A 22,622-nucleotide genomic window follows, 5' to 3' on the forward strand; every position below is an offset into this window, starting at 1 on the left:
AATAGGTGCTTTGGAGCGAAATCATAGATGCTTGAACGAGTATCTACGATCTTTCACATTGCACCAATCTGACTGGGATGAATGGATAAAATTCTATTCATTTACGTTCAATACAACACCTCACGTGGAACACAATTACACACCGTATGAATTGATATTCGGACGAAAAGCTGTACTTCCTCAAGATTTAGAAACAAACAAACCACATGTTGAACCAATTTACAATTTAGAAGATTAGAGAGTTGAGATTTAGATTACAAAATACCAACATGTTAGCACACCAAAACCTCGTGAATAAAAAAGAGCATAGACAAATAACATTAAACAACGAAACAAATCCGATTCACGTGAAAATAGGAGATCAAGTCTATATAACTAACGAAAATAGACGAAAGCTTGATCCAATTTATATAGGTCCTTTTGACATCATTGAGATACAAGAACCAAATTGCACAATCAAAAACACAGCTACTCAAAAACAAATGGTAGTTCACAAAAACAGAATTATTAAAGCCTAATACCAAAAGAAAAGATTACCACTGTAAAAATAATTCAATTTATCAAGATTGTAAAGGAAGCTGCATGAGTCAAATTTTTTTCCCAATTTCTATCTAACTGTTGACAACAATTTATTGAAAAATTACTTTCTTGCGTGCAGTAATTTTTTTTTGAAGGGTGAGATGTGGTAAAATATTCCCACGTCTTTACATTCACACGCTAAAAATGTATCCTAGATCTTTACGATCCTGGTACTTAATTTACGGACTGTGAAATCTTATTTTACAGAACCGCTAGACCTTCTTTTCCATTAACACAACAAGTCAAGTGTTTACTGCACTTGGTTCCTTGTTGTGTTCCCAATATCAAATATCAACTTTCAACATTTGGGCTTGTTTCTTTTCCGCATAGCAAAGAATGCAGGCCAAGAACAAGCACACCACTCGAACAGCAACAATATTGCCAGATGGCCTAGTTCTGTTTGTTTTGTTTTACGGCGACCTTCTTCGCGCTGCTGCCGCGCTGTTGTCGCGATGCGCGTTCGAAAGAGGCGTGCGTTATGGAGTTTACCAACACCTAGAGTGATATGCGTGATTGGTGAACTCAGCTTGAACATTTGAAAACAACTTCAAAACTCATGACTAGCAACCTAACGTTGTATGTGAGTTATATACTTTGTGTAGAAAATAAGTTGTGTAGAGTATAAGGTTCCTTATTCCAAATTAACTCAATAAAAGTTAGTTCAAAACTAGACATGCGCGTTTTCACATCTAAAAATTACGGAATCACAGTCCGAAGAAATAGTTCAGTTCAAAGTCAATTTGTATGCGGGAAATTTTTTTTCGTTATACATATATAGTGTTCTCCATACATTGTTGATGATCCTCTTCATGCAACAAACATCAATTTTGAAGTCACACATCACAACTAAAATTGAACTAGTTTGAACAATTCAATTTAGGTGGCCTCTAATGTTTCTGCTGATTTACAGAGAGAAAGTACAATCTCGGTGCTTGAGAAGGGATCGAAATTCGATTGTGACTGCGATGAATGCATATTAGGGTGGGACAAAAAATAAATGTTAGCTCCCATGCACTTTTCTTGTTCCTTATGGGTCCCATAACAACTGTGTAACTTTTCAGATCGATCGGTGAAACGACCGATTTGCGCCCGATTTCTAAAGTTTCCATACGATTTTATATGGGGAAATCCACTTTTTCTATACTTATTCTCTAGAGATGTCAAGTTGGCTCTTAAAAACATATCAATACATGATATTTGTCAATATCATCAATACATCAATACATGATAATTTTCCTGGGAAAAACTCTTCCGAAGACCGTAAGGCGCTACGATGCTTGTAGAAACAGCTATTCACCCCAAACTGATTGAATGTCTGACGGACGGCTCACAATTGAAATTTTCCAGCAACACTGCTACAGCATGCTGCTATTTCAAATTTGCTTAAGTATGAGGAATAATTTCGCGTGGAATTAGTTTTCAAAGTGTGATTTTTGCTCATAGTATCTTCGGGGAAGCCTCCAAGATAAATTTAAGCGATATCATTTCTCATCACATGGTTGAATTTGCAACAGCAACATGCTGCAGCAGTATTGCTAGTTAAATTCAATGGTGAGCCGTTTTTCAGATATTCAATCAGTCTGGGGTGAATATCTGTTTTCACAAGCAAGGTAGCGCCTTGCAATCTTCAGAAGAGTTTTTCCCAGGAAAAATTCCTATAAATATCATGTATTGATATATTTTTAGGAGTCAACTGGACATCTCTATAGAAAAAGTTTCGAAAAAGTGGATTTTCCCATATACAATCGTATGTAAGCTTTAAAAATCGGGCGCAAATCGGGAGTTTAACCGATCGATTTGAAAAGTTACACAGTTGTTATGGGACCCATAAGGAACACGAAAAATGCATGGGAGCGAAAAAATAACACCAAAAGTTTTTCTTTTTCTCTCGTGTGACGATTTTTTTTCTAACGATAGCGACCGCAGTATCGGAGAAGCCGATTTTTAAACTCTCTCGTTCGATCATTTACAATGTATGTTGAACGGAGCAAACGCAGCTAGCTGGCATCTCTATGTTATTTGCTTTGCTTCATCGCAGCTAACATCGCAGCGGATCCGCGATCCGCGCTCCAATGACAGATGCTATGTTATGCGAAAGAGAAGTGGCGGTGATATGCTTTCTCGTTTACACACACGCTAAGATGTTAGCCCTCGAAACATGGCGGGATGCCAGCTAGCTGAGCAAGCTAGAGTATGATCGGCAGCATGTGGCGTGTTTTATTTTCGTTTCTCTCGTTCTTGACTGGCTTTCTGAACGGTCAAAAAACGGTCGATGAATGCTTTTTTCGCTGTATCGGATGGGATTGCGGCACTGCTTACAGATGCACGTTATTTTTTGGTGGAGAAGTTAGTTGTTGTTGTTGTTGTTGATGTTTAGCGATTATTGCTTAAGGACAAATGAGGTGGAGATATAGTTTAAATATTTCTTCATGCGAAATGCTGAAATCCGTCGTAGTTATACGTCGCAAAGCGCCGACAGGCACAAGTAGTTTTTTTACTTCTGCCAACGCGGCTAGTACTATACCATATGTTGCGTTGCGCGCGAATGTAATATATATTTTTCCGAAGCTTATTCAGATTCTTGCTTCGCTTATATCATTGGCCCAACAGATAGGCCGATATATACTCTATTCTTTTTATATCCATCGTTTTCAGTAGGCTAATTTTTCAGTCATTTTTTTTTCGGATTCGTTATGCATAAATAGTGAAAAATGTCAATACTTGTGCCCTGACAAATCACGTTCTACAATTGAGTGGATAGTTTTGTGATGTGTTGGTTGATAAACGTCTTACAAACTGTGTTTTTTCAGATGAAAAAAAATAAATAAAGGTAGATTGAGAGGAAGCTCTGTAAATCAGCAGAAACATTAGAGGCCACATAAATTGAATTGTTTAAACTAGTTCAATTTTAGTTGTGAGTTGTTAGTTGTTTCTGGTACCCAGGAGCGGATTAAGGCGAAGGCGAAACAGGCGGATTTCAAAATTGATGTTTGTTGCATGAAGAGGATCATCAACAATGTATGGAGAGCACTATATATGTATAACGAAAAAGAATTTCCCGCATACAAATTGACTTGAAAAATTAGCCTCCTGATAACTATCGAATTAAAAATTATCTATCTGTTAGGCCGATGATATACAAGTCGGACTCGATTATATAGAGACTCGATTATATATTGACTCGATTATATATGATTCGATTATATATAATTTCAAACTCGATTATATATAGTAGTAAAAAAATTTTTTTTAAATTTTAAATGTGACTCATCTAGAGCGAACATGTCGTAAGAGAACAACCAGAAAATACGTTACGCTTGATAAGAAGGGGAAAAAATAGAAAAAAATAAAAAATAATTGAAAATTTTGAAATTTTTCTATAGAGTTTGAAAACTAAAAGGAATTAAACTGCCTCAATAAAATTACCTTAATAAAAATAATTTCAAAAATAAAAAAAAGAAATTAAAAAAATAGAAATAAACAAATAATTTGAAAATTTTCAAAAATTTGAGAAATAATAAACAAACGAGTTGACAAATCAATGTATTCTGATCTAACTTTTTCTTTCCATTTGACAGCAATTACACCAGGAATAACTACAAGATATATGCATAATTTTTATGAGACCTGTGTTTGCTGATTTTTAGGGGGATGAGTTAAAAAATAAAATTCTCCCTATTTATTCGAAAATAATAAAATAATAAATGAATAAAAAGCATTTTTTCTCTGATTCGATTAGGTATATATAAAATTCAATTATACAGGATGTTAGGTAGCTCACTTAAAATCCTTTAAGGGATGATAGAGGACCCTTTTAGATGGAAAAAATCCTTCTACGCATATGGTTAAAATTCAACTACTGGTTATGTTTGCCTTTAACGCGGTCTAGCACAAGAAGTGTGATAGCTAGCTCAATTCTGTTGGTTTCGTTGGAAAGCTGACGTCCAACTAGAGAAATTAAGCAGCACTTAGAAAAGAACAAATGTGAAATCAAATGTTTTTTAAGATCTAAACTGCAATTTTCTGTCTGAAATATGTGATAAACATGAATTTTGTAGTTAACTAAATTAAACATTGAAGTCTACTCTACAAGTTGTTCTTTCACCCCAAGCATCTAACTCTTTTAGTTTAGCTGCTATTTCACTTTGAAAGCAATAAGCTGCGCTTTCATTCAACGACGCGTCTACGTAAAAGAGTGAAGCGTGTGTAAGTGAAATTGTGATCTTTACAACACTGAATGACGGCGCAGCTTATTGCTTTTAAAGTGAAATAGCGGCTAAACTAATACTGTCAGATGCTTGATGTCAAAGAACAATTTGTAGAGTAGACTTCAATGTTTAATTTAGTTAACTACAAAATCCATGTTCATCACACATTTCAGACAGAAAATTGCAGTTTAGTTCTCAACTATCTCAACATTTGATTTCACATTTATTTCTTTCTAAGTGCTTCTTAATTCCTCTAGTTGGACGTTTTTAAGACACTATTGATTACTAAATTTTCTTAGCTTTCCAACGAAACCAACAGAATTGAGCTAGCTATCACACTTCTTGTGCTAGACCACATTTAAGAAAAACATAACCGAAAACTGATAAAGTGAATAACTCAGCAGTAGTTGAATTTTGACCATATGTCCTCTATCACCCCTTAAAAGGATTTTAAGTGAGCTACCTAACACCCTGTATATAGTGGAAAAAAAATCACAGGAGGGTTGTGTGCAAAGCCACGACCGCAAGGTTGAAGTAGAATACTTTCACAAGAAAGATAACCCGGCTGCTAGCGTGTCAGTCATTTTTTCTAGTAAATAAACGTTGACTAATCAGATCAATCGAATTTTGCGCTTCAACGAGGATTGACCATTTTAAATTATATAGTAAGGTGCTTGTCATGATTGAGAATTGATAGTTTTTGAATTTTGATTATGTGAAAAATTGATTTTCATGCAGATAATGACAGTTTTTCGACTGTCGTGCTCGTGACTGAAGGAAAAGATAATTCAGTACGTTCTGAGACATGGAGATAAAGTAAAATTTATAACTTTTATAAATTTAAAAATGTAAATTAGTTCATTAGAAAATATTAACTCTTCAATCAGGCTTTTATTTCATCCTGAAAAGGACAATTTGTTGTTCAATTCAATATCGGATAAGATGCCGATCACATCTTTGCGTTACCACTGATAGTGCGAATGAAGTATTCCTTGTGATAAAATAAACAGTGAAAAGCTGATTTAACACTCAAAACTAGACGGCTCACATGTTGTCAAAATAAGTCAACTTTTCATTGAATGCATTTACTAGTGCCCGCTATCGCACAGAGACATTTCACTAAAGTGCCTCACTGCATCAGTTGCTATCGATGCTGATACCCGCTGCAACTGCTACGCTATCTGTAGTCATGCCACAGTTGTGACCGTTATACGCTGCCATTGGTATCTGCTGTCCCTGCATTAGCTGCTGAGATCCGCTGCAACTAGTGCGCTATCCATTGTTATGTCAGCTGTGGTCGCTATCCGCTATCGCTGGTATCCACTGCACTGCTACTGCTGCTGTTAAGGAGGACTGCTGTTGTCGCTGTCTAGAACTATTATAAGCGGCTTCGGCTGAAACAGGCTCTTATGTAGGCCAAATAGAATATTTTAAATTGCAAGGTATATGACCGTGCTTGGGAAAAATTTTTATAACAACCAATCAGAAGTCGAATTCTCCGTTTTGACAAGGCTTGACTATTTTCAATAGTACAATAGTTTGAATAATAAAATTACAATTATCGTCATTTGGGAAGAATCTTAGAAGATTTTCCAATCTATTGCTGCAATAACGGAGGAAATCCATCGAATACTAACCGATTTATTAGCATTTGAAATTGTACATATTTTTCACTTTTTCCGGTTTTAGATTTCCACTTCACATCCCTATGTAGCCAAACTTCTTGAGAGAAGTATTCTACTTCAAAATCGGAGACTATTTATAATCGAGTCCGACCTGTATTTAGCGATGCGAAAATCTAAATTAGCTTCGGACAAAGTACATCACCGCCGCGACGCGAGCTACGCAACATAAAGTGCTAGCCGCGTTGGCAGATGTAACTACACTACTCATGTCCAAACGCGATGCTTTGATTTCCATCGATGCTTTGCGAGATGTATAGAGAATTAATCAAACAGTTTCAACACCTTACTTTTCCATAATCGCTAAACATTAACAACAACATCAACAAAAACAAGTGTCTCCAGCCACCAAAAGATAGTGTGTAGCATCTGTGAGCAGCGCACCGATCCCATGCTCTTTGCACATAACAAATAATAGGCGATAGACTCGCCTTGCTGTAGATTAATGTACAGCCTTGAGTAGAGCTGTACATTAACCTGTGGCAGTACTTCTTGTCCTAATACGCTGTAACAGAATATACGCATCAGAAGCATACAGCGACTGCCGATCAATGATTTTTTTCCCGGTCGTTCATTGCCACTAAAAATCAATGGATATTGAACGAAAGGAAAATACGAAAAAAATCGTCATAAAGTAGTGCGAACAGATGAACGAGGATTCTACACGAGAGAGGAAAAGAGATGATCGTAATGCCCGTTTGTTTTATTTTGCAATCAGAAAACGAAATTGAACGCTATAGCTCGGAGAGACGAACGGTGTACGAAGTGTCGCACAAAACGGATAAGATGAAATTGAATGACTAATATTTTTGTGTTCGGTAGAAAAAAGGATTGATCAGAGCACTGCAATCTACCTTTATTTGATTTTTTTCATCTAAAAAACACAGTTTGTAAGACGGTTATCAACCAACGCATCACAAAACTTTCAACTCAATTGTAGAACGTGATTTGTCAGGGCATAAGGATTGACATTTTCCACTTTTTTTGCATAACGAATCAGAAAAAAAATTGACTGAAAAATTAGCCTTCTGATAACGATGGATATAAAAAGAATAGAGTATATATCGGCCTATCTGTTGGGCCAGAATCTGAATAAGCTTCGGAAAAATATATATTACAGCCGCGCGCAACGCAACATATGGTATAGTGCTAGCCGCGTTGGCAGAAGTAAAAAAAACTACTTGTGCCTGTCGGCGCTTTGCGACGTATAACTACGACGGATTTCAGCATTTCGCATGAAGAAATATTCAAACTATATCTCCACCTCATTTGTCCTCAAGCAATAATCGCTTAACATCAACAACAACAACAACAACTAACTTCTCCACCAAAAAATAACGTGCATCTGTAAGCAGTGCCCCAATCCCATCCGATACAGCGAAAAAAGCATTCATCGACCGTTTTTGACCGTTCAGACCAGCGTTGCCAGGTATCCAGATTTAGCTGGATTATCCAGATTTTTGAACATGTATCCAGGTAGATAGCTTTGATGTCCAATTATCCAGATTTTTTATGGATGATCCAGATTTTATCCAGATTTTATTTTTTCTGTTCCGCAAAAAGGTCATCACTTCAATTTCGGCGCGAAATTTTGCAATTTTGTCACCTCAAATTTTGCGTACCCCAAGACTTTTATTTGAAAAATTAACCTTTCACCCCACTGCCAGATTTTTTCCAGATTTTTATTTTGCCTTTTCCAGATTTTTGAAAAAATGACCTGGCAACGCTGGTTCAGACAGCCAGTCAAGAACGAGAGAAACGAAAATAAAACACGCCACATGCTGACGATTAGAGATGGTCGGGTTTGATGTTTTTCAAACCCGTACCCGACCCGAACCCGAATTTTTTTTTCGGTCGAAACCCGAGCCCGACTTGAACCCGGAACTTTTTTTTTCGTTCAAACCCGAACCCGACCTGGACCCGAAAATTTTATTTCTTTGAAACCCGAACCCGAGATTTCATAGATTTTATAGTCGGGTTTCGGGTTTTCATACTCAAACGCGACCTGACATTTTCAAACCCGAACCCGAGCCAAACCCGTCGGGTACTGGTCGGGCTCGGGTTTCGGGTTTAAAAACCCGAAACCCGACCATCTCTACTGACGATCATACTCTAGTTTGCTCCGTTCAACATACATGGTAAAAAGCGTTGCCATTGTGCCAGATAAATCTGGATTTTGCCAGATTTCTGTTTGCGCGCCAGACAAACCTCAGAATCTGCCAGATATTTGTAAATTTGTCTTGCAAAAAGGTCATTACTGCGAGATGGGCCGTGCCTGGCCTTTACCTACCTACACCCGGCGAGAGCAAAAAAAAACCCAAATTAATCCACCTAGCGGTTAGACTCAGGCTTTCTCATTCAAACTTATTATTTGTAATAATAGATTTACATGAATGCTTAAATCCAAAAAGGTATATTCACTCTTTGGGTTCTAAAGTATTGATGTTGTAATAAAAGTATAAAATATGAAATTTGACGTAATGTTAGTGCTTCAGAAATAGCGAAATATAAGAAATGACTCTTAATTTCGAACAATTTTATCACGAGCGATACCGGGAACGTTCAAATAGTACGATACCACATTTAAATCATGTTGAGGCCAAAGATATTGATCAAAGCAGCTATAGTGTTGAAAAGTCTTTGAATTTCTTTTCTTTACACAACTTTTGAACTGTATATTAAATTTTTATGAAGTTTTTTATTTGTAAGTTTGAGAGATGACTCGTTTGTATGACACTAGTTATGTTCAAATAAGTCGTGTAATACTTGAGATAATAGACTTTCGTTGTTTTACAAATAAAAACATAACGGTTGCTCAAGTTTGATTACAATCAAATGAAAAGGGAACGTATGGGGGAGCCAAACTCTGAAACCACGTGTTCAATCATAATTCATCAGTTAACCCTCAACTATCCCGTTCATTCGATATCAATATTGTTCACATCTGTTGTGTACTTTCTAAGATAATGAAGTTTAGTGATTTTCACATTTCGATACATTACAGACGAAGTTACAGACCGATTACAGCAAAATTCAACAGGATGTTATGAGGCAGCTTGACCTTTCATTTGATACTAATTCTGTAGAAATCGGGTCAACCATCTATGAGAAAAGTGAGTGAGCCCAAGTAGTCATCAGATTATGTTTCTTTTCATAGCTGGATTTCACATTTTTAAACATAACAGGAAAAGTGATAATCCGTTCGCAAAAAAATAATTAGGGTCTTATGGGGCAACTAGACTTTCCATATGACACTGATTTTATGAAAATCGGTCCAGCCATCTTTGAAAACATGAGTGAGATTAAACAGTCTCCAGAACACGTTTCTTTCTGTAACTTCTGAACCATATATTCAATCTTCATAAAATTCACAAGTTGAGGGTTTTTAGGTAGACCGTTCATTTGAAACCAATTTTGTTCAAATCGGTTGTGTACTTTCTGAGATATTGATGTTTCGTGATTTTTACATTTTGATACATAACCTCTAAACTAGAAATCAGATTACAATTAAATTGAATAGGGTCTTATAGGGCAACTAGACCTTTAATTTGCAATTGATTTCATTGAAATCGGTTCAGCCATCTCTGAGAAAATCGAGTGAGATTGGGATAGCGTTACACACACACATGCAGAAAATGCTCAGCTCGTCGAACTGAGTCGAGTGGCATACGACATTCGGCCATTTTGAACACTTTTATACCTTTAGTTTTTGCAGTGATTGCTATACCTTTCTAGGAGAAAGGCAAAAAGTGAAATGATAGAAATGACTTTTAATTTCAACTTCAATCCCGAACAAGGCTGAAAACATTGAAATAGTACAATATTAAATTTAAATGATGTTGAGGCCACATATTTTGATCGTAGCTATAGTTTTAAACAGTCTGCGGGTTTCGTTTCTTTCTATAACTTTTAAACCACATGTTCAAACATTATGAATTTCATTGTTTAAGGGTTTGAAAGCCCATTTATTTGAATTCAACTATGTTCATAGCTTCTGAGATATAAGAGCGTTTTTCACATTCTGACGCAGCGCCAAAACTAAAAGTTTGATTACAATGAAATTCAATAGCAACCTAAGTGGCAAATAGACCCTTCCTTTGACACCAAGATAGAAAGAATCGGTCAGACCATCTCTGAGAAAAGTGAGAGCGAAAGAAAGGTGCACATACACACGTACACACCCACACACAAACATATACACCTATACATGCATATATGCAGAAAATGCTCGATTCGTCGAACTGAGTTGAGCAGTATATGACATTCGGCCATTTCAATCATTTCTCTACCTTTTAGTTAGCCAGTGATCGTTAGGAGAAAGTCAATATGTTTACTTTCATTATGTGATTTCACATTCTTATGAACAACGGACACAGTTACAATCCGATTGCAATGAAATTCAATAGCAACCTATGGGGCAACTAGACCTTTCATTTGACACTAGTTTTGTGAAAATCGGTTCAGCCATCTCTGAGAAAAATGAGTGAGTTTAAACAACCTCAGGATAACTTTTCTTTACATAACTTTTGAACCATATGTTCAATCATAACGAAATTCAAAAGTTAAGGGTTCTGGGGACAGCCCAATCTTTTGAACCAGTTTTATTGAAATCAGCTGTGTGGTTTCTGAGATATCGATGTTTCGTGATTTTTACATTTCGATACATAACCTCTAAACTAAAAATCCGATTACAATAAAATTCAATAACAACCTATGGCGCAACTAGACCTTTTATTTGCAATTAATTTTATGGAAATCGGTCCAGCCATCTCTGAGAAAAGTGAGTGAGAAAAAAAAGTTGCACATACACACACACACACACACACACACACACACACACACACACACATACACACATACATACATACATACAGAAAATGCTCAGTTCGTAGAAAGAAGTCGAGTGGTATATGACATTCGGCCATTGGGACCACTTTTTTACCTTCGGTTTTGCAAGTGATTGCTATACCTTTCTAGGAGTAAGGCAAAAAGGTCATCACTTTCAATTCTGCCAGGATTTTTATCAAAAAATGACTGACAGATTTTTGTCAGACTTTTTATTTTCGTTTTGCCAGATTTTACTCAAAACTTAGTGGCAACGCTGATTGTAAATGATCGAGCGAGAGAGTTTTTAAATCGGCTTCTCCGATACTGCGGTTGCTATCGTTAGAAAAAAATCGTCACACGAGAGAAAGAGAAAAACTTTTTTTCGTTCGACCTATCGTTTCTGCCGTTCAAATCAAACAAAAAAGGATTTGCATTCATCGCAGTCATGATCAAATTTCGATCCCTTCTCAAGCACTGGGTCGGGGAGCAATAAGTAATTATTATTGTTCTTGCATTTCCGGGAAAAGAACGTTAGGATGCTGTGCTCATTAGGGTGAGAAAAAAATAAATGTTAGCTCCCATGCACTTTTCGTGTTCCTTATGGGTCCCATAACAACTGTGTAACTTTTCAGATCGATCGGTGAAACGCCCGATTTGCGGCCGATTTTTAAAGTTTCCATACGATTTTATATGGGATAATCCACTTTTTCAATACTTATTCTCTAGAGATGTTCAGTTGGCTGTTAAAAATCTATCAATACATGATATTTGCAGGAAATTTTCCTGGGAAAAACTCTTCCGAAGACCGTAAGGCGCTACGATGCTTGTAGAAACAGCTATTCACTCCAAACTTAGTGAATGTCTGATAGACGGCAATGGTGATTGAAATTTTCCAGCAACACTGCTACAGCATGCTGCTATTGCAAACTTGCTTAAGTATGAGGAATAATTTCACGAAGAATGAAAGGTGTGATTTTTGCTCATAGTATCTTCGGGGAAGCCTCCAAGATAAATTTAAGCGATATCATTTCTTATCACATGGTTGAATTTGCAACAGCAACATGCTACAGCAGTATTGCTAGTAAAATTCAATGATGAGTCGTTCGTCAGATATTCATTCAGTCTGGGGTGAATATGTTTTTTCACAAGCAAAGTTGCGCCTTGCAGTTTTCAGAAGAGTTTTTCCCAGGAAAATTTCCTATAAATATCATGTATTGATATATTTTTAGGGGCCAACTGGACAGAGATGTTATGTAGAAAAAGTTTTGAAAAAGTGTTTTTTCCCATATAAAATCGTATGGAAGCAGTCTAGTGCTCATATCATGACCATTGTATGGTACTTGGGATATGCTAGACACCAGCCGAATATAAGGCTACCTGCTAAATTTCTTGATAATGTTATAGCTGAATAAATAACTGGATAAAAAAGTTCGGTACTGAGATATATTTCGAACTGAATTTCTATTTTTAACAACGGCTTTTTCCCGTTAACACGCAAGTTCGTTAAGCAGACAGTATGTGAAGTAGAGAGAACGAAAACTAAACGAACTGGAAATATGATACAGATTTGGAAAAATATACCGCATCCCGACGGGACTTGAACCCGCAATCTCCCTGTCTCCGGCATGGTGTTTTGATCAATTAAACTACGGGGGACGGTGGTACTGTTCCGCAATCTATATCGTATCACATTCCGCTGCCGCCTTATTCTATTGCTCATCCCTAACCACACACAGCTGTGCAAGCGTTATTTATAGACTGAAAGGAATGTCTCATCACACACAGAAAAGTCAGCTGATGCTGATAACTCTTATAGACCTGTGTGATCGAGACCAAAGTCAGTCTGCGTCGTGCTTGCAAGTGCGACACAACTACGGAAGGTGCTCCGTACGGCTGAATATTTCGAACTGAATTTCTATTTTTAACAACGGCTTTTTCCCGTTAACACGCAAGTTCATTAAGCAGACAGTATGTGATTAGAGAGAACGAAAACTAAACGAACTGGAAATATGATACAGATTTGGAAAAATTGGTCAAAACACCATGCCGGAGACAGGGAGATTGCGGGTTCAAGTCCCGTCGGGATGCGATATCGACCAATTAGAACTAAAAAACCTAAATTAATCCACTTAGCGGTCAGACCCAGTCTTTCTCATTCATAGTTTTGTTTGTAAAAATAGATTTACATGAACGCTTCAAACCAATAAATGTATATTAACATTTTAGGTTCTAAAATATTAACGTTGAAATCTATACATATAAAAATGCAGTCTGGTCTGTCTGACTGATCCATATAGGCTCGAAAACTACCGAACCGATCGACGTGAAAACTTGTATGTAGGGGTTTTTGGTGCCGATAAAGGTTCCTATGATAGTTTGAGACCCCTCCCTTCTGCACATCTCGGGAAATAACCTAGTAAATGTAACCAAATTTAGCATGTGAATGTTTTTAAAGGTTACAAATATGTCCATAATGGTTTGACGCCCCTCCCTCTTCTGGAAGCACATGTTTCTGGACAAATTTCTGCACATCTCGCGAACTAATCAACTAAATGGAACCATATTTGGCAGGTGAATGTTTTTAGTGGTAACAAATATGTTCCATAATCGACCTCAGGCAACATTTTGGATTGTAAGATGGCAACTCCCGGTTTTTATCCACCCAATTATAAATATAATATTTCCACCCAATATAATAAAATCCAGATCTGGAACGATACACAGGAGCTAAAATCGACCACAGATACCATTTTGAATTCTAGATGGCGACTTCCGGTTTCAAAAAACAGCTGATAATGACCAAATACCACCCAATATGAGTGTTTCTTAACCCAGTATGACGTTCAAAATCCAGAAATTGTCTCCAAATGCCATTATGAAATCCAAAGTGGCGACTTCCGTTTTCGGAAAAACATCGGCAAACGACCAATTACCGCCCAATATGGGTATTTCCGAAATCGTAATGATGCACTGGAGCCGCAAATCGACTTCAGACAACATTTTGAATTGTAAGATGGCAGCTTCCAGCTTCTGGAAAACAGCCCGAAATGGACGATTCCCATTAAATATGAGTATCTTCGGAACCAGAAAGACGCACAGAAGCTATAAATTGTTCACAGACACAATCTTAAATTTTAAGATGGTGACTTCCGGTGTCTGGTAAACAGCCGGAAATGACCAAATACCATTCAACATGAATGTTTTCGGAACCAGAATTACGTCCAGATGACAGAAAGTGACCAAATACCACCCAAATATCTGTGAGTATCTCCGGAGGCAGAATGTTGCAAGAAGCTACAAATTGACCCCAGACACCATTATGAATTGTAGGATGGCAACTTCTGGTTTTTGGAAAACAGCCAAAAATGGCTGTTTCCGTCTAACATGAGTATCTCCGGATCAAGAATAATACACAGCAGTTGAAATCGACCACAGACCCCATTTTAGGTTTTAGGTTGGCGACTTCCGGTTTCTGGGAAACAGCCGAAAATGATCGAATAACACCCAATATGAGCGTTTCTTCAACCAGAATGACGCTCAGAGGCCAGAAATTATCTTAAATACAATTTTGAAATCCAAGATGGCGACTTCCGGTTTGTGAAAAGCAGCCTAAAATAACCAAATACCATCCAATATGAGTATCTCTGGAACCAGAATGATGCAATGAGCTAACAACTGACTCGTCGTGCATTTGCAGACTTTAAACACATCGGAAGGAATCAATGAATTTGGAACGTTTAAATAGTACGATACCACATTTAAATTATGTTGCGGCCACATATATCGATCAAAGCAGGTATAGTTTTAAATAGTCTTTGCATTTCTTTCTTTCCATAACTTTTGAGCCACATATCAAATTGTTATGAAGTTTGTTATTTGTAGGTTCGAGAGATGACTCGTTCGTATGGCACTAGTTATGTTCAAATAAGTCGTGTAACCTTTGAGATAATAGACTTTCGTTGTTTCATTAACAATATTAATACATAACGGTTGCTTATTAAGCAATGCTTAAGTCCGATTATAGTCAAATGAAATGGGAACGTACAGGGCAGCCAAACTTTAAACCACGTGTTCAATCATAATTCTTCAGTTAACCCTTAACTAGCCCGTTCATCTGATATCAGTATTGTTCAAATCGGTTGTGTTGTTTCTGAGATAATGAAGTTTCGTGATTTTCACATTTCGATACATTACAGACAAAGTTACAGTTCGATTACAGTCGAGTTCAATAGGGTGTTATGAGGGAGCTGGACCTCTCATTTGACACTAATTTTGTGAAAATCGGTTCAGCCATCTTTGAGAAAAGTGAGTGACTTTAAGGAGTCTTGTCAATATTTTACTTTTCATAGCTGGATTTCACATTTTTAAACATAACAGGCAAAGTAATAGTCCGATTGCAAAAAAAAACAATAGGGACTTATGGGGCAACTAGATCTTCCATTTGACACTGATTTTATGAAAATGACCTGGCAACGCTGGTTCAGACAGCCAGTCAAGAACGAGAGAAACGAAAATAAAACACGCCACATGCTGACGATTAGAGATGGTCGGGTTTGATGTTTTTCAAACCCGTACCCGACCCGAACCCGAATTTTTTTTTCGGTCGAAACCCGAGCCCGACTTGAACCCGGAACTTTTTTTTTCGTTCAAACCCGAACCCGACCTGGACCCGAAAATTTTATTTCTTTGAAACCCGAACCCGAGATTTCATAGATTTTATAGTCGGGTTTCGGGTTTTCATACTCAAACGCGACCTGACATTTTCAAACCCGAACCCGAGCCAAACCCGTCGGGTACTGGTCGGGCTCGGGTTTCGGGTTTAAAAACCCGAAACCCGACCATCTCTACTGACGATCATACTCTAGTTTGCTCCGTTCAACATACATGGTAAAAAGCGTTGCCATTGTGCCAGATAAATCTGGATTTTGCCAGATTTCTGTTTGCGCGCCAGACAAACCTCAGAATCTGCCAGATATTTGTAAATTTGTCTTGCAAAAAGGTCATTACTGCGAGATGGGCCGTGCCTGGCCTTTACCTACCTACACCCGGCGAGAGCAAAAAAAAACCCAAATTAATCCACCTAGCGGTTAGACTCAGGCTTTCTCATTCAAACTTATTATTTGTAATAATAGATTTACATGAATGCTTAAATCCAAAAAGGTATATTCACTCTTTGGGTTCTAAAGTATTGATGTTGTAATAAAAGTATAAAATATGAAATTTGACGTAATGTTAGTGCTTCAGAAATAGCGAAATATAAGAAATGACTCTTAATTTCGAACAATTTAATCACGAGCGATACCGGGAACGTTCAAATAGTACGGTACCACATTTAAATCATGTTGAGGCCAAAGATATTGATCAAAGCAGCTATAGTGTTGAAAAGTCTTTGAATTTCTTTTCTTTACACAACTTTTGAACTGTATATCAAATTTTTATGAAGTTTTTTATTTGTAAGTTTGAGAGATGACTCGTTTGTATGACACTAGTTATGTTCAAATAAGTCGTGTAATACTTGAGATAATAGACTTTCGTTGTTTTACAAATTAAAACATAACGGTTGCTCAAGTTTGATTACAATCAAATGAAAAGGGAACGTATGGGGGAGCCAAACTCTGAAACCACGTGTTCAATCATAATTCATCAGTTAACCCTCAACTATCCCGTTCATTCGATATCAATATTGTTCACATCTGTTGTGTACTTTCTAAGATAATGAAGTTTAGTGATTTTCACATTTCGATACATTACAGACGAAGTTACAGACCGATTACAGCAAAATTCAACAGAATGTTATGAGGCAGCTTGACCTTTCATTTGATACTAATTCTGTAGAAATCGGGTCAACCATCTCTGAGAAAAGTGAGTGAGCCCAAGTAGTCATCAGATTATGTTTCTTTTCATAGCTGGATTTCACATTTTTAAACATAACAGGAAAAGTGATAATCCGTTCGCAAAAAAATAATTAGGGTCTTATGGGGCAACTAGACTTTCCATATGACACTGATTTTATGAAAATCGGTCCAGCCATCTCTGAAAACATGAGTGAGATTAAACAGTCTCCAGAACACGTTTCTATATGTAACTTCTGAACCATATATTCAATCTTCATAAAATTCACAAGTTGAGGGTTTTTAGGTAGACCGTTCATTTGAAACCAATTTTGTTCAAATCGGTTGTGTACTTTCTGAGATATTGATGTTTCGTGATTTTTACATTTTGATACATAACCTCTAAACTAGAAATCAGATTACAATTAAATTGAATAGGGTCTTATAGGGCAACTAGACCTTTAATTTGCAATTGATTTCATTGAAATCGGTTCAGCCATCTCTGAGAAAATCGAGTGAGATTGGGATAGCGTTACACACACACATGCAGAAAATGCTCAGCTCGTCGAACTGAGTCGAGTGGCATACGACATTCGGCCATTTTGAACACTTTTATACCTTTAGTTTTTGCAGTGATTGCTATACCTTTCTAGGAGAAAGGCAAAAAGTGAAATGATAGAAATGACTTTTAATTTCAACTTCAATCCCGAGCAAGGCTGAAAACATTGAAATAGTACAATATTAAATTTAAATGATGTTGAGGCCACATATTTTGATCGTAGCTATAGTTTTAAACAGTCTGCGGGTTTCGTTTCTTTCTATAACTTTCAAACCACATGTTTAAACATTATGAATTTCATTGTTTAAGGGTTTGAAAGCCCATTTATTTGAATTCAACTATGTTCATAGCTTCTGAGATATAAGAGCGTTTTTCACATTCTGACGCAGCGCCAAAACTAAAAGTTTGATTACAATGAAATTCAATAGCAACCTAAGTGGCAAATAGACCCTTCCTTTGACACCAAGATAGAAAGAATCGGTCAGACCATCTCTGAGAAAAGTGAGAGCGAAAGAAAGGTGCACATACACACGTACACACCCACACACAAACATATACACCTATACATGCATATATGCAGAAAATGCTCGATTCGTCGAACTGAGTTGAGCAGTATATGACATTCGGCCATTTCAATCATTTCTCTACCTTTTAGTTAGCCAGTGATCGTTAGGAGAAAGTCAATATGTTTACTTTCATTATGTGATTTCACATTCTTATGAACAACGGACACAGTTACAATCCGATTGCAATGAAATTCAATAGCAACCTATGGGGCAACTAGACCTTTCATTTGACACTAGTTTTGTGAAAATCGGTTCAGCCATCTCTGAGAAAAATGAGTGAGTTTAAACAACCTCAGGATAACTTTTCTTTACATAACTTTTGAACCATATGTTCAATCATAACGAAATTCAAAAGTTAAGGGTTCTGGGGACAGCCCAATCTTTTGAACCAGTTTTATTGAAATCAGCTGTGTGGTTTCTGAGATATCGATGTTTCGTGATTTTTACATTTCGATACATAACCTCTAAACTAAAAATCCGATTACAATAAAATTCACTAACAACCTATGGCGCAACTAGACCTTTTATTTGCAATTAATTTTATGGAAATCGGTCCAGCCATCTCTGAGAAAAGTGAGTGAGAAAAAAAAGTTGCACATACACACACACACACACACACACACACACACACATACACACATACATACATACATACAGAAAATGCTCAGTTCGTAGAAAGAAGTCGAGTGGTATATGACATTCGGCCATTGGGACCACTTTTTTACCTTCGGTTTTGCAAGTGATTGCTATACCTTTCTAGGAGTAAGGCAAAAAGGTCATCACTTTCAATTCTGCCAGGATTTTTATCAAAAAATGACTGACAGATTTTTGTCAGACTTTTTATTTTCGTTTTGCCAGATTTTACTCAAAACTTAGTGGCAACGCTGATTGTAAATGATCGAGCGAGAGAGTTTTTAAATCGGCTTCTCCGATACTGCGGTTGCTATCGTTAGAAAAAAATCGTCACACGAGAGAAAGAGAAAAACTTTTTTTCGTTCGACCTATCGTTTCTGCCGTTCAAATCAAACAAAAAAGGATTTGCATTCATCGCAGTCATGATCAAATTTCGATCCCTTCTCAAGCACTGGGTCGGGGAGCAATAAGTAATTATTATTGTTCTTGCATTTCCGGGAAAAGAACGTTAGGATGCTGTGCTCATTAGGGTGAGAAAAAAATAAATGTTAGCTCCCATGCACTTTTCGTGTTCCTTATGGGTCCCATAACAACTGTGTAACTTTTCAGATCGATCGGTGAAACGCCCGATTTGCGCCCGATTTTTAAAGTTTCCATACGATTTTATATGGGATAATCCACTTTTTCAATACTTATTCTCTAGAGATGTTCAGTTGGCTGTTAAAAATCTATCAATACATGATATTTGCAGGAAATTTTCCTGGGAAAAACTCTTCCGAAGACCGTAAGGCGCTACGATGCTTGTAGAAACAGCTATTCACTCCAAACTTAGTGAATGTCTGATAGACGGCAATGGTGATTGAAATTTTCCAGCAACACTGCTACAGCATGCTGCTATTGCAAACTTGCTTAAGTATGAGGAATAATTTCACGAAGAATGAAAGGTGTGATTTTTGCTCATAGTATCTTCGGGGAAGCCTCCAAGATAAATTTAAGCGATATAATTTCTTATCACATGGTTGAATTTGCAACAGCAACATGCTACAGCAGTATTGCTAGTAAAATTCAATGATGAGTCGTTCGTCAGATATTCATTCAGTCTGGGGTGAATATGTTTTTTCACAAGCAAAGTTGCGCCTTGCAGTCTTCAGAAGAGTTTTTCCCAGGAAAATTTCCTATAAATATCATGTATTGATATATTTTTAGGGGCCAACTGGGCAGAGATGTTATGTAGAAAAAGTTTTGAAAAAGTGTTTTTTCCCATATAAAATCGTATGGAAGCTTTAAAAATCGGGCGCAAATCGGGAGTTTTACCGATCGATCTGAAAAGTTACACAGTTGTTATAGGACCCATAAGGAACACGAAAAGTGCAAGGGAGCGAAAAAATAACACCATCGCTTTTTTCCCATATAACCGTGTCCCAGTCTAGTGCTCATATCATGACCATTGTATGGTACTTGGGATATGCTAGACACCAGCCGAATATAAGGCTACCTGCTAAATTTCTTGATAATGTTATAGCTGAATAAAAAAGTTCGGTACTGAGATATATTTCGAACTGAATTTCTATTTTTAACAACGGCTTTTTCCCGTTAACACGCAAGTTCGTTAAGCAGACAGTATGTGAAGTAGAGAGAACGAAAACTAAACGAACTGGAAATATGATACAGATTTGGAAAAATATACCGCATCCCGACGGGACTTGAACCCGCAATCTCCCTGTCTCCGGCATGGTGTTTTGATCAATTAAACTACGGGGGACGGTGGTACTGTTCCGCAATCTATATCGTATCACATTCCGCTGCCGCCTTATTCTATTGCTCATCCCTAACCACACACAGCTGTGCAAGCGTTATTTATAGACTGAAAGGAATGTCTCATCACACACAGAAGAGTCAGCTGATGCTGATAACTCTTATAGACCTGTGTGATCGAGACCAAAGTCAGTCTGCGTCGTGCTTGCAAGTGCGACACAACTACGGAAGGTGCTCCGTACGGCTGAATATTTCGAACTGAATTTCTATTTTTAACAACGGCTTTTTCCCGTTAACACGCAAGTTCATTAAGCAGACAGTATGTGATTAGAGAGAACGAAAACTAAACGAACTGGAAATATGATACAGATTTGGAAAAATTGGTCAAAACACCATGCCGGAGACAGGGAGATTGCGGGTTCAAGTCCCGTCGGGATGCGATATCGACCAATTAGAACTAAAAAACCTAAATTAATCCACTTAGCGGTCAGACCCAGTCTTTCTCATTCATAGTTTTGTTTGTAAAAATAGATTTACATGAACGCTTCAAACCAATAAATGTATATTAACTTTTTAGGTTCTAAAATATTAACGTTGAAATCTATACATATAAAAATGCAGTCTGGTCTGTCTGACTGATCCATATAGGCTCGAAAACTACCGAACCGATCGACGTGAAAACTTGTATGTAGGGGTTTTTGGTGCCGATAAAGGTTCCTATGATAGTTTGAGACCCCTCCCTTCTGCACATCTCGGGAAATAACCTAGTAAATGTAACCAAATTTAGCATGTGAATGTTTTTAAAGGTTACAAATATGTCCATAATGGTTTGACGCCCCTCCCTCTTCTGGAAGCACATGTTTCTGGACAAATTTCTGCACATCTCGCGAACTAATCAACTAAATGGAACCATATTTGGCAGGTGAATGTTTTTAGTGGTAACAAATATGTTCCATAATCGACCTCAGGCAACATTTTGGATTGTAAGATGGCAACTCCCGGTTTTTATCCACCCAATTATAAATATAATATTTCCACCCAATATAATAAAATCCAGATCTGGAACGATACACAGGAGCTAAAATCGACCACAGATACCATTTTGAATTCTAAGATGGCGACTTCCGGTTTCAAAAAACAGCTGATAATGACCAAATACCACCCAATATGAGTGTTTCTTTACCCAGTATGACGTTCAAAATCCAGAAATTGTCTCCAAATGCCATTATGAAATCCAAAGTGGCGACTTCCGTTTTCGGAAAAACATCGGCAAACGACCAATTACCGCCCAATATGGGTATTTCCGAAATCGTAATGATGCACTGGAGCCGCAAATCGACTTCAGACAACATTTTGAATTGTAAGATGGCAGCTTCCAGCTTCTGGAAAACAGCCCGAAATGGACGATTCCCATTAAATATGAGTATCTTCGGAACCAGAAAGACGCACAGAAGCTATAAATTGTTCACAGACACAATCTTAAATTTTAAGATGGTGACTTCCGGTGTCTGGTAAACAGCCGGAAATGACCAAATACCATTCAACATGAATGTTTTCGGAACCAGAATTACGTCCAGATGACAGAAAGTGACCAAATACCACCCAAATATCTGTGAGTATCTCCGGAGGCAGAATGTTGCAAGAAGCTACAAATTGACCCCAGACACCATTATGAATTGTAGGATGGCAACTTCTGGTTTTTGGAAAACAGCCAAAAATGGCTGTTTCCGTCTAACATGAGTATCTCCGGATCAAGAATAATACACAGCAGTTGAAATCGACCACAGACCCCATTTTAGGTTTTAGGTTGGCGACTTCCGGTTTCTGGGAAACAGCCGAAAATGATCGAATAACACCCAATATGAGCGTTTCTTCAACCAGAATGACGCTCAGAGGCCAGAAATTATCTTAAATACAATTTTGAAATCCAAGATGGCGACTTCCGGTTTGTGAAAAGCAGCCTAAAATAACCAAATACCATT

At 37.3% G+C, this 22,622-nt stretch overlaps 1 protein-coding gene across 4 annotated transcripts in view; it reads left to right on the forward strand.

Annotated features, from left to right (window-relative positions):
• Nucleotides 1-22,622, forward strand: part of LOC129724178 (cytokine receptor-like) — a 493,346-nt gene that overhangs the window by 387,836 nt on the left and 82,888 nt on the right. The window lies entirely within an intron of this gene.

This window comes from Wyeomyia smithii, chromosome 2, assembly GCF_029784165.1.
Source record: "Wyeomyia smithii strain HCP4-BCI-WySm-NY-G18 chromosome 2, ASM2978416v1, whole genome shotgun sequence".
Lineage (NCBI taxonomy): Eukaryota > Metazoa > Arthropoda > Insecta > Diptera > Culicidae > Wyeomyia > Wyeomyia smithii.